The sequence below is a fragment of the Eutrigla gurnardus genome, assembly GCF_963514095.1.
Source record: "Eutrigla gurnardus genome assembly, chromosome: 13".
NCBI classification, from domain to species: domain Eukaryota; kingdom Metazoa; phylum Chordata; class Actinopteri; order Perciformes; family Triglidae; genus Eutrigla; species Eutrigla gurnardus.
The window spans coordinates 24,447,184-24,458,523 of record NC_139936.1 but is presented as its reverse complement, the minus strand read 5'-3'; the positions used below and the strand labels follow the sequence as shown (position 1 = coordinate 24,458,523).

The following is an 11,340-nucleotide window of genomic DNA, read 5'->3' as shown; positions in this document are numbered from 1 at the left end:
ACCAAGATTACACCGTCATGCCAGGAAAGCAGACTGTCTTGGTGACTATCAATGGTACCTTGTCACTTCCTTCTACTGTTTGTATCCCATCACAAGCCAATAATGGCTCAATATTATCACTTGGTCCTGTTTTGTACCTATAATGTGAAACGGTATATGTATTTTTTTTCAGGTCCATACAACCTCTGGTTGCCTGCTGTCAGTTGCCCACATTGCTCCTGCAAGTGGACGCCAGGAATCAGTGACTTCATCAGTTGCAGATACTGGCCAGCAACAGCAAGCTGCCAAATGCTGTTTAAATTTGATGTTTTTACATCATTTCAGCAAATGAAGTTGGCCAGCCCAGCTACATCCCAGAAAGCATTTATCAGATTGCTTGAACATCGGGCCCATCGCACAGGACGGGTGAGAACTCTTGTTATTTGAAATTTTGAATTCCAAATTGCAAAGTTTGGAATTAACCAAAATAATACCATCCTTGTTTTCAGACGGGCAGTATTTGCGGTGATACCTTTCACAGGGTATATCGCGAATTTGCCTTCTGCCACTGGAAGAAACAGCATCTGTGCCTGGTTGAGCCCTTCAAGTGCCCTGCATGCACACCAGACATGCTTGCCATATCTGCTGATGGTAACAGAAAGCACTACCGCTTCAAAAAGTCCAAAGGGTCAGCAAACTATTTTTCTAATCTTAGTAATACCTTTTTGTTTCGGTTCCATGGCCCTAATCCATGGCCAATAACTTCAGTAATGTTATTTATTTTTACCTCCACAGTAAATCACAGTAATATTTAACTACTCCGCTGATGTGAAATATCAGCATTAATTTCGACAGGTGACATAAAGGCTGTAATAAAACAAGGAAATTCTTCTGATTTAACAGGACAGATGAACCACCTCTCTTTGATGGCCTGTTCATCGCTGAAGATGCCAAAGTGTCTGCCTTTGTGGATCATATTAGAAGCCAAATGACGATTGTAAGGTTTTATCCAACCTCCTACCACTTCTTTTTCTTTTTTTAACTTGTCTCTGGGCTACATATAACAGATTGTGTCTCCTTTCAGAGGACTGGTCATGACGTCTGTGGGCCGGCAACTTTTACAGCAGGGCGAGAAACCTCACGAAAGTCCAGGGCCAAGGTGGACGAGGAGGGCCTGGAAATTGCCGTTTGCAGACATGGCATTCTGCTTCAAGGCTTAAACCACTACCGTGGTGAAATCTATGCCTACCCATTGTTCCTGCAGAAAGAGCTTGCTGAAGCTGCAAACATAACGTTCTTTTGTATGGACCTCACTTGCAGGTAATCTTAACCCTTTCCAAGTCATAAATGAAGTTTTCACTGGTATTTTGCATTGTATTAATTCCTTGTAGATTGCCACAACAGGCCTAGAATCATGCCTTTTTTATGGCTGTAGAAAGTTAATATAGCTTATGTGGTATAACCTCCATGTCCACCAGATATAAGGCATTATTATCTCTAGCATTGTTTTTGATACATGTTGTTCTTCGGTTGGTAACAGAGATTTTACTGGTTACTACCTCTGATTTATCTCCCTATAATCATGTCAGTATGCAACCTAAGCACTAAGTGGTTTTCTCTACAGGTATTGGCCATATTTGGAGAAGATGGCAGTGAAGTTGCCTGAGCTCCAAATACTTACAGCCATGAGGCCTTTCCTCTCTGTAATGCATGCCAAGGCTCACACTGGCAAATGTGAGGTACAGTGTGCAAGTTAAGAGTTTGTGTCATAAGAAGATTGACCACATTAGTGAAATCACTTAATATGTTGTAATCATGTTACGGGCTTGTCAAAGTTCCTGTAAGGCCAGAGATATACTTGCTTTTAACTAGTGTTCACCATAGCTACCTTTTTTTGCATAGTGTCATTTTGGACAGTTCTTTTGCAGGTCCTCAGAAATAAAGATGTTGTTAAGGACACACATGCTTAAAAAGGAAGTATATCTCTGGCCTAACAGTTACAACTGGTGAGGAAACAAGTACAAAAACATGCCCGGACACTTTGGTGTAAGCAAGAGAGCAAGTAAATACAGGTATTTTATAAGCAGTGCATATATTTGTGTATATGTTTGTTTATTTTGGAGCAGGTGAAGTGGAGTGGCAGAAACCAGGATAGTGCAGGAAATACTGTTGGTGAGGAGGTGGAGCAGGTCAACAGTTTTCTCTCAAGGGCAGCTCTGACCACAAAATACATGACCAAGTCAGGTTGGTTAAAAAAAGTTAAGTGGCATGCTTTGAAACAACACCAGATAATAAAATTGATTTGAATGTGCATATTCTCTGTTTTGTTTTATACAGGCAGAGCTGATATGATAACAATGCTTGCAATGGAATGAAACAGCAGGAAGGTGGAGAGTCTCCACAATACACTGGCAAAGCGATTTGTCAAAGTAAGAAGTAAGAAGAACACTTTTTTAACATTTACATTTGTCATTTAATGGTTAAATGGATGGTAAATGGAATGTATTTATATAGCACAGCTTTCTAGTGTTTGTGACCATTCCAAAGCTTTACAAAGTATGTCAACATTCATCTCATTGTCACACACATTCATACACGTGAATACACTGGTGACTGAAACTACTGTACAATGTGCCAGCTCCTCATCAGAATATAATTCACATAGACAGCAATTTTTTTATTAACCAATGGGCACATGAACATGGAACATGCTCAAATGTTTTGATTCTGTCACATCTGTTCTCTATTCTAAAATAGTGGTGAGCCTCCGTTCGAAGAGGCGACTTTTCGACCAAGTCAGGCTGGTCAGGCGTATGGAAGTACGCCTGACCAGCCTGTATGTAATAATATTTTATTACATATCTATCCAGATGAGGTGATGCACTGTATAGAGCCGTCAGATCATTTCGTTCTCCTTCCTCTACCTTTTTTGCAGCCAGGAGACCACAGTGGAAATCAGTTTATTGCACACATCACATTGTCACCTTGTTAAAATAATTGCCTTAGTCACTTTTTGGCAAAAATGAGTTTTTTGCCTAAATGGTCTCCACGTGTTGCTGCCTGCTGGTAAAATCACCTAATTCCTCAGTTGACAAGATCATGAAATTCTGCCCCTTTTTCAGAACGGCCTGATGTCAAAAGAATGTAGAGCAGTATTATTTTGCCTAAGTCACGTAAAATGATGTAAAATTGCCTAAGTAAGTTATTCCTCATATGTTACATAAGTGGCACTATTGTTATAAGTGTGTCAACAGTCATCTATTGACATGACCTTCCTGAGAAAATTATAAATAAATACTATATACTCAACATTTGGTTCAGTTTTCTGTGTTTCCTGAAAAAAATTACGTAGGCGCTTATTTTAAGAAGGTGTGGAGTTTGGCAGTCTTCCTCAGCTGCAGTGAAAAGTGCCGCACAGCTGTCTTCTCTTCTCTCCACCATCATGGGCAGCTCTCAGTGCCCCGACTCAGTGACTCTTTGCTCTCCAGCAGAGGAGGGGGTGGGGGGGGGCATGCGCTGTTTGCACCTCAACAACAATAACAATGTAACACAATGACCCAGTGTTGAAGAGAAAAACAATATGTTTATTTAAATGTTTGTTTATTTAAATTTTCGCGACAACATTGTCTTTGGGCTCCCAAGAATTCCTCCACTTTGTCCCACTGTAAGACAGACAGAGAGACGAGAAAAATCATTACTTTCACATTCAGACATCAGAAATATGCACCATGCTGACATTGTACTCCTTACAATGAGACATGGACTCTTCAGTTATGTATGCATTCTATCTTATTATCATCAAAATACCCACGCACAATAAAAGTCCATTTGATGCCAAAAAAAATACATCCAAGTCTGGATCTGAAGCTTTAATTGTGTTTTGATATGTTATCTAAAAAAAGACTACACTGTTAAACTGATTTAATATGAGGACAGTTTGAAATGAACGGAACATTTGTTTTCAAACATCAGAAATATACAGTATATAGTAAAACTGAACACAACCCAATATCACTAAAATGTAGTCCTGTAAATCGTAACCATCCCTTTACAGTTGCTGATCAAGCAGCAGTTTAAGTTGATAGAAATGCTTATATTTTGTTAGTTCTGTTCCCCTAATCCAATCACCGTCAGTACACTAAACTTAAAATAACATACACACCATCCAGAGCAAGGTTGCCATTCCACTAAGACCTCGACACAGTCCTTAACAAGAAATAAAGACACAAGACAAAATTAGTTAAATTGTCTTTCAAAAAAACAGTAAATACAACATGAAGTCCAAGTGATAACAAATAATAAAGTGCAATATGGCACCTTGACTTATTTCTGTGGGGACAATAACAGTGTATGGTTCCAAAGATTTATTTTCCATCATCAGTAATTTCTTATGCTTCTTGAAACAAACCTCTCTGACTCTATGCCTCAGTATTTTCTTGTATGGGAACGTTTCTAACCCTTGATGAACTGGGCATTCTGAAATGATTGAAAAGAAAATCGTTTGTTAACAGGCATCTTTTTAATATTGCCATGAGGAAAAATTTCAAAATGATGCGAACACTTTTAATGACGAAACTATATGATTATTAGGGATGCACCGAAGTGAGACTTCTTGGCCGAAACCGAAAATGAGGAAACCAAAGGCCGAAAACCGAAAACGGAACACCGAAATAAATGATTATGCGAATATTAGTACCATTGCATTTATGGCTATGACTGTGTAGTATCATCACTAAAACAAGGCATTGCAATTGCCTTTATTACTATTAATGCTTCAAATAATAAATCAATTACACAATTATGGAAATATTTGTTTAGCACTGACATTACAACACTGCACAATATAAAATAAAATGTTCAACTTTATGCCACTCATTAAATGAATCAGGCCTATAACTGACTGGCCTGCTGAAAGATTGTTAATATTAAATGCTCTCTCATTAAAAAAAAACCTTTAAGTCTAACGTGATTCTGCGTCTTGGCGATATGCTGCGTTGCGTTTGTGTGCAGTTCAAAAACGTGGGACAAAAAATAGTTCAGCGTTTAGTTTAACTGCAACACCATGAATGCGACAAAAAAGCGTCTGGCAGCGACTCCGCCGGACAACAGACTGAACAAGCGCATATCTATGGCCTGACGGCGGTGTTTTTTGTGCGTCATCACAACTTTCAGTTTCGGCGAAGTTGTTTCAGTGATAAAAGTGTTTCGACCAAAAAACGAAAATGGCCTTTTGGGCCGTTTTTTGGCTGAAAATTTTCGGTGCATCCGTAATGATTATTCAATAACTTGCTATAAAAATAATTGTTGAATTTTCCATCATTTGTAGAGATATGGCCTGATCAAATGACATCAAGGCAGGCCCTGATCCTTCTTCTAAGAAAAGGTTAGAATGAGCCTGATTGACAAAGTAAATTCAAACACAGTTTGGATTCACAGAAAAAGAAACATACCACTAATGTCTGGCTTCCTTAATTTTCGTTTCTGGGAGCCGGACACTGTTGGAGCAAGAGGGGTGGATAGAGGAGGAGAACACGAGGTGGACATGGGTGGAGCAAGGGAGGTGGGTACAGGAGAACACGGGGTGGACATGGGTGGAGCAAGGGAGGTGGGTACAGGAGAACACAGGGTGGACATGGGTGGAGCAAGGGAGGTGGGTACAGGAGAACACGGGGTGGACATGGGTGGAGCAAGGGAGGTGGGTACAGGAGAACACAGGGTGGACATGGGTGGACCAAGGGAGGTGGGTACAGGAGAACATGGGGTGGACATGGGTGGAGCAAGGGAGGTTGGGACAGGAGAACACGGGGTGGACATGGGTGAAGTCTCCTCCGTCCTGGTAGCCAGAGTCACTTTTGGAAAGAAGAAACTGTGTTGTGATTATTGGCATAAACAGTTGCAAATCGAACATACACATATCAAAGACTATTGAAACTATTGCCATGTCTCTGTCACATAGGCACATAAAAATGCAGCTCTTTCCACTTGCTAAATGTTTAATCAAAATGCATCTACAAAACAAGATAGCAGTCATCTTCTGCATTTTTTGACTGGGGATTAGTTTAAAATATTGCTGTATGATAATATAGGAACAAGAAGGAGCCGCCATAGTGCCTTTAGATGGATATTCGCAGGCAACACATTGTTTTTCCCTTGACTCCAATGCCCCAAGCATTGTCTTGTCTTTCCAAGTCTTCTGACTCACATATACATATTAATAAAACACATAAATTGTGACTTCTGCTACTTTGTGGTGTGCCTCTGTCACTGCTGCTGTGCAGAGTAGTCACATTCTGTTTATCAATGCATATTGTCTGACTAAAAGTTGATTAAAAAAAACTGCCCTTGGGGGCAGTGGGCTTCGGTACATGCCCAAACACATTTCAGATATTTTTCAGTAGCTCTATTTTTCACCCAAAGACGTAGTCCCATAAAAATCTCTTAACATGAGTGTATGAGAATGAATCGGAATAATGGAGACAATGGGCCCTAGTTTCGTAGACCAGCGCAGGGTGGCGCAGCCGGCGCAGTGCAAGTTTCGACCCGCGCAGCCTTGCGCACCGTCAGTTTGGCAGTTTGGTGGATCGCCTGCGCCAAGATGGGTGTGGCGGCGCAGCAGGGGGAGGCGTCACAGATTCAGCTTGGCGTAGCGGAAGTTTCGTGGCAAAAAGCCTCGCCGAGACTGCGCTGAAAGCTCGCCAGCTCCGACCTGGTCTACTTTCGGCGCAAGGCGCAAGGCGTAAATAAAGTCCATTGATTCAATGCGAATCACAGCTGGCGGATCGGAAGTTTGGCGGACCGGCGCGCAGTGCGCACACGTCACCGAGACCTCACAGGCAGGTTTCCACAGTTCCAGGCACATTTAAATGCAATACATAATCACAACAAACACTATTTAATGCAACTAATTGAATCAACACGTGAATTTATATCTATATAGATTGTCCCGTCACATCTGACGTCAGATCAAAGGCGGATGGCACGCGTAACGGAAACTCAGCCTCTCGGACCAAAACATCTCCCTCTCTCTCTCCTGTTTTTTATAATATGGGCATTATTATGATACGCGCGCACAGCGCGTGATGCGCGTGGTGGGAGCAGCGGCGCTGCTTCTGTCATCGGGTTGTCAAGTGACGGAACTTGCACTGAACCTCCCCTAACGCATTAAAGGTGAGGAGAGGAGCTCATTTGATTGGTGAAGATCTGAATCGGCTGTATTAATCCCAGTCCACGCCTCGTCTCCTCCTCGTCTCCTCCTCGTCTCCCACTCACGCCTTCTTCTCCTCCCTCTTTCCCACTTGCGCCGGTGGGCGAGACGGGAGGAGTGCCTGCGCGAGCCTGCGCGGTGCACGAAACTTGCAAAGTCCAAGCGGACACACCCCGTCGGCGCGGCGCAGCTGCGCTGAAAGCTGACTGCGCCTGGTCTACGAAACTAGGGCCCATTGTGTCTTGCAGTGATGTTGCTCTTGGGTTTTTGTTATAAAAATGTTAATGTGAAATAGGCCTGTTTGATTAATCGATTTTAAATCGTAATCGCGATTATGTAGTTAGGACGATGTTAAAAACGTGAAGCTCGTAAAATCGATTTTTTAGTTAAGTTAAAGTTCTGCACTTTATTCATTAATTTTTGTTTAATGGACACATCTTAAGATACATGTGAAAGTGAAGTTTTTATCTTAATCCCAAAGGGATTGTTTTATTTTTTTTTGTTTACAAGAGGTCTACAAGAAGATAACATGGAGCAAAGCCAGATGGCAAAAGTTCATTAATTGTTCTTTATATTAATCCCTTGAGGGATTTTTTGTTTAATAAGAGCGAGGTTTGCACTCAAATCCCAATGGGGAAATTATTTGCAAAATGTTCAATAAAAAACAGCATATTTGAAATAATTTCTTTGCCTTTTGTCATTTCACAAAATAATCGTAATCGTAATCGAAAATCGGATTTTGAGAGAAGAAAATCGAGATTTAATTTTTGGGCAAAATCGAACAGCCCTAATGTGAAACTTATTTGAGGACAGATAAGATAACCTTTACGTGCCATGTGATTAGAGCACAAAACTGTTAGCTGTGAAAAGACATGTCACTACTATTGAAAGACACATTTTACCACTATGGGATAAATCAAGAGGAAAATATGCAATCAAACCGTGGGGACACAGTTAAAGACTAAATATTTACTTTGCTATAAACAGATGTAAGTCATTTTTTCTTTTTAAATTCATCCTGAATTCACTATGGATTGGGTGTAAATATGACATGGACATTTGTGTGCATTACCATTAAGGAGACTTTCATAGATCTTCTTTATTGTGGCTAAGGCATCCTTGGTGTCCTCTTTTGCCACGGACAGAGGCACTCCGCAACAAAGCCACGTGCAGTTCTTTTGGCGAGGAGGAGGACTGGATTGCGCTCTAATATTTTCCATTTGTGGAGCTGGAACAAAGTTGACACAAAATCACAAGACTGAAAATTAGAAACATATCAAGTCAGGCTAATGCTGAAAATGTATATTTTACACTTTGGTAGAAAGCTATACATTGAGAAGTAACAATTCTTCTTCAAATCTTTAGCAAAAAACAAAACATACTTAAATACTATTGGAATTCAGCGAGGGACAAGAGAAAGACTCTTCTGTGTATCCATACATGTGAAAGCACTGCTTCTGATACAAACTATATCAGAAGCAGAAACTGTCGGCTTAGACATGGAGCAACCTCACAGTTACATTTCTAAAATGAGAATTGTTTCTTATGATCTATATTTTTGGTCAACTAGATTGCTTTCCTATTATTGTGGATACAACAGTATTTTTAATTTTCTCCCCAAGTCTTGACTGTTTTGATTTTTGTTTTGTTTGCATAGTCAACTGTGGTCAAATCTGTGCCGTGTGTTACTTTGCATACAAAGACTATTTCTGATTTTCTTTCTCTAAAAACTATCTGATTAACCTGTCCCCTCTCTGCTGTCTCTCACTGTTTCCAGTACACATTTTTTAAGGGGAAAAGAGTGCAACTAAGCCACCTCTTTAAACCACCTTTATTAATTTACACTGAACTAGGTAAGATCAGCAGAATGCCACCTTAGTACATGATTTTAGATGGTGGTGGAATCAAAACAGGTAATGCTGGGATCAGAGACATGAGGCATGGTGTGAGCAGCACCCTAACTACTAGCAGGTGCATTTCTCTGTACTATTTAAAAATTATTCTGCTTCTCTGCTCTTTTCTAGTGACAGGTAACTCATGATTTATAACAAATATCTTTTCTTTGTGTTCCTGGATAAGCGAGACATCTCTTCTTGGGGAGAAGCAGCATGCAAGCTCCAACTTTTACACAGGGGTGACACCCACAGCGTGTACTGGTTCAGTTGGTTCTGGTGCTGGCACAGAGGAGGAACAACATTGAACCTCCCCCACCCCAAATTCAGCAAATGTTCAGTTTATACAGAATAACGCAGCAATAGTCCCGCTTTGAACAAGCTATGAAAAAGGCGCTTGTGCTTTTTATGTTTTGTTCTTTTAGTGCTCTTCCTTCAATGTAATTAAATGTAGTATTAAAGAAATATAATGTAGCTTATGACATATTTAGTTAATTGAGAACTCAGGATTTCATGCACAATACAGGACAAACAGGGATAAAGGTTAGAATGCTGAAAAGGTCAGTGAAGTAATGGCAATATAGCAATGTTTATGTCAAGATCAGATATCGTTTACTTTGTATTCTATGACAACATTCTGAAAGGAAAAAATACTTACCAATAGATTTGTGGAATCGTAGATTTTATTAATGCTGCAGTTTTTCTTTTGTGGATCTTTCCAATCCTGACCTAATTTCTCCATTTGCCTCTCCAGCCTATCTTTGTATGGCTGCTTTCCACCACAGTGCTTACAGGTCTTGCTTGCCACCCCAATCTGCCTTTTACAAGACACACAATCTTTCTGTGTAGGCATCTGGGGAAAGAAACATGAATAGGGATAAGAATAGCAGGGGATAAGGATTTAATTTTCTCACTCATACTTTGTTGACAGAGGTCAGCGTACCTTACCTTATAAAATCTTGTCACAGTACCCAACATTTTGGTTTTCAAAGTGCAATAGTATAATATTAATCAGGATCAAATTAGTTTTATCAAGTGAATACATGAAAACTATAGCCCTGATAATCTTGTAGAGGAAGAGGGCAATAGAAGTGATCTGAAATCAAGAATAAATACTTGTTATAGAATTAACAACTACATGACATATGTGAGGTGGTATCCTAATAGTATCTAGTACCTGTCTAGTGTCAGATGTTGCACAAACTTCTGTGATCAATCAGATTTTGGCTTTATTGCTTTTGTAAAGGTTTTTCATCCCTACTTAAGTTTTTGAAATCTCATATACATATACAGGTTTTAGACAGGATGATAGAAATTGACAGATATTGAGATCATATACACTCAACAAAAATATAAATGCAACACTTTTGTTTTTGCTCCCATTTTTCATGAGATGGACTTAAAGATCTAAAATTAATTCCAGATACACAATATTACCATTTCTCTCAAACATTGTTCACAAATCTGTCTAAATGTGTGATAGTGAGCACTTCTGCTTTGCTGAGATAATCCATCCCACCTCACAGGTGTGCCACATCAAGATGCTGATCTGACATCATGATTAGTGCACAGGTGTACCTTATACTGCCCACAATAAAAGGCCACTCTGAAATGTGCAGTTTTGTCTCACAGCAAAATGCCACAGATGCCACAAGCATTGAGGGAGCGTGCAATTGGCATGCTGACAGCAGGAATGTCAACCAGATCTGTTGCTCGTGCATTGAATGTTCATTTCTCCACCATAAGCCGTCTCCAAAGGCGTTTCAGAGAATAGGGCAGTACATCCAACCGGCCTCACAACCGCAGACCACGTGTAACCACACCAGCCCAGGACCTCCACATCCACCAGGTTCACCTCCAAGATCGTCTGAGACCAGCCACTCAGACAGCTGCTGAAACAATTGGTTTGCATAACCAAACAATTTCTGCACAAACTGTCAGAAATCGTCTCAGGGAAGCTCAACTGCATGCTCGTCGTCCTCATCGGGGTCTTGACCTGACTCCAGCTCGTCGCCGTAACAGACTTGAGTGGGCAAATGCTCACATTCGATGGCGTCTGGCACGTTGGAGAGGTGTTCTCTTCACGGATGAATCTCGGTTTACATTGTTCAGGGCAGATGGCAGACAGCGTGTATGGCGTCGTGTGGGTGAGCGCTTTGCTGATGTCAATGTTGTGGATCGAGTGGCCCATGGTGGTGGTGGGGTTATGGTATGGGCAGGCATCTGTTATGGACGAAGAACACAGGTGCATTTTATTGATGGCAT

General features: G+C 40.7%; 1 long non-coding RNA gene across 1 annotated transcript; it reads left to right on the top strand.

Moving 5' to 3' along the window:
* The first annotated feature begins 854 nt into the window (after positions 1–854).
* LOC311023222 lies at positions 855–1,921 on the top strand. The gene is made up of 3 exons (XR_014598196.1): positions 855–976; positions 1,064–1,299; positions 1,604–1,921. It is a non-coding gene; the product is annotated as an uncharacterized lncRNA (long non-coding RNA).
* The last annotated feature ends 9,419 nt before the right edge of the window (positions 1,922–11,340 follow it).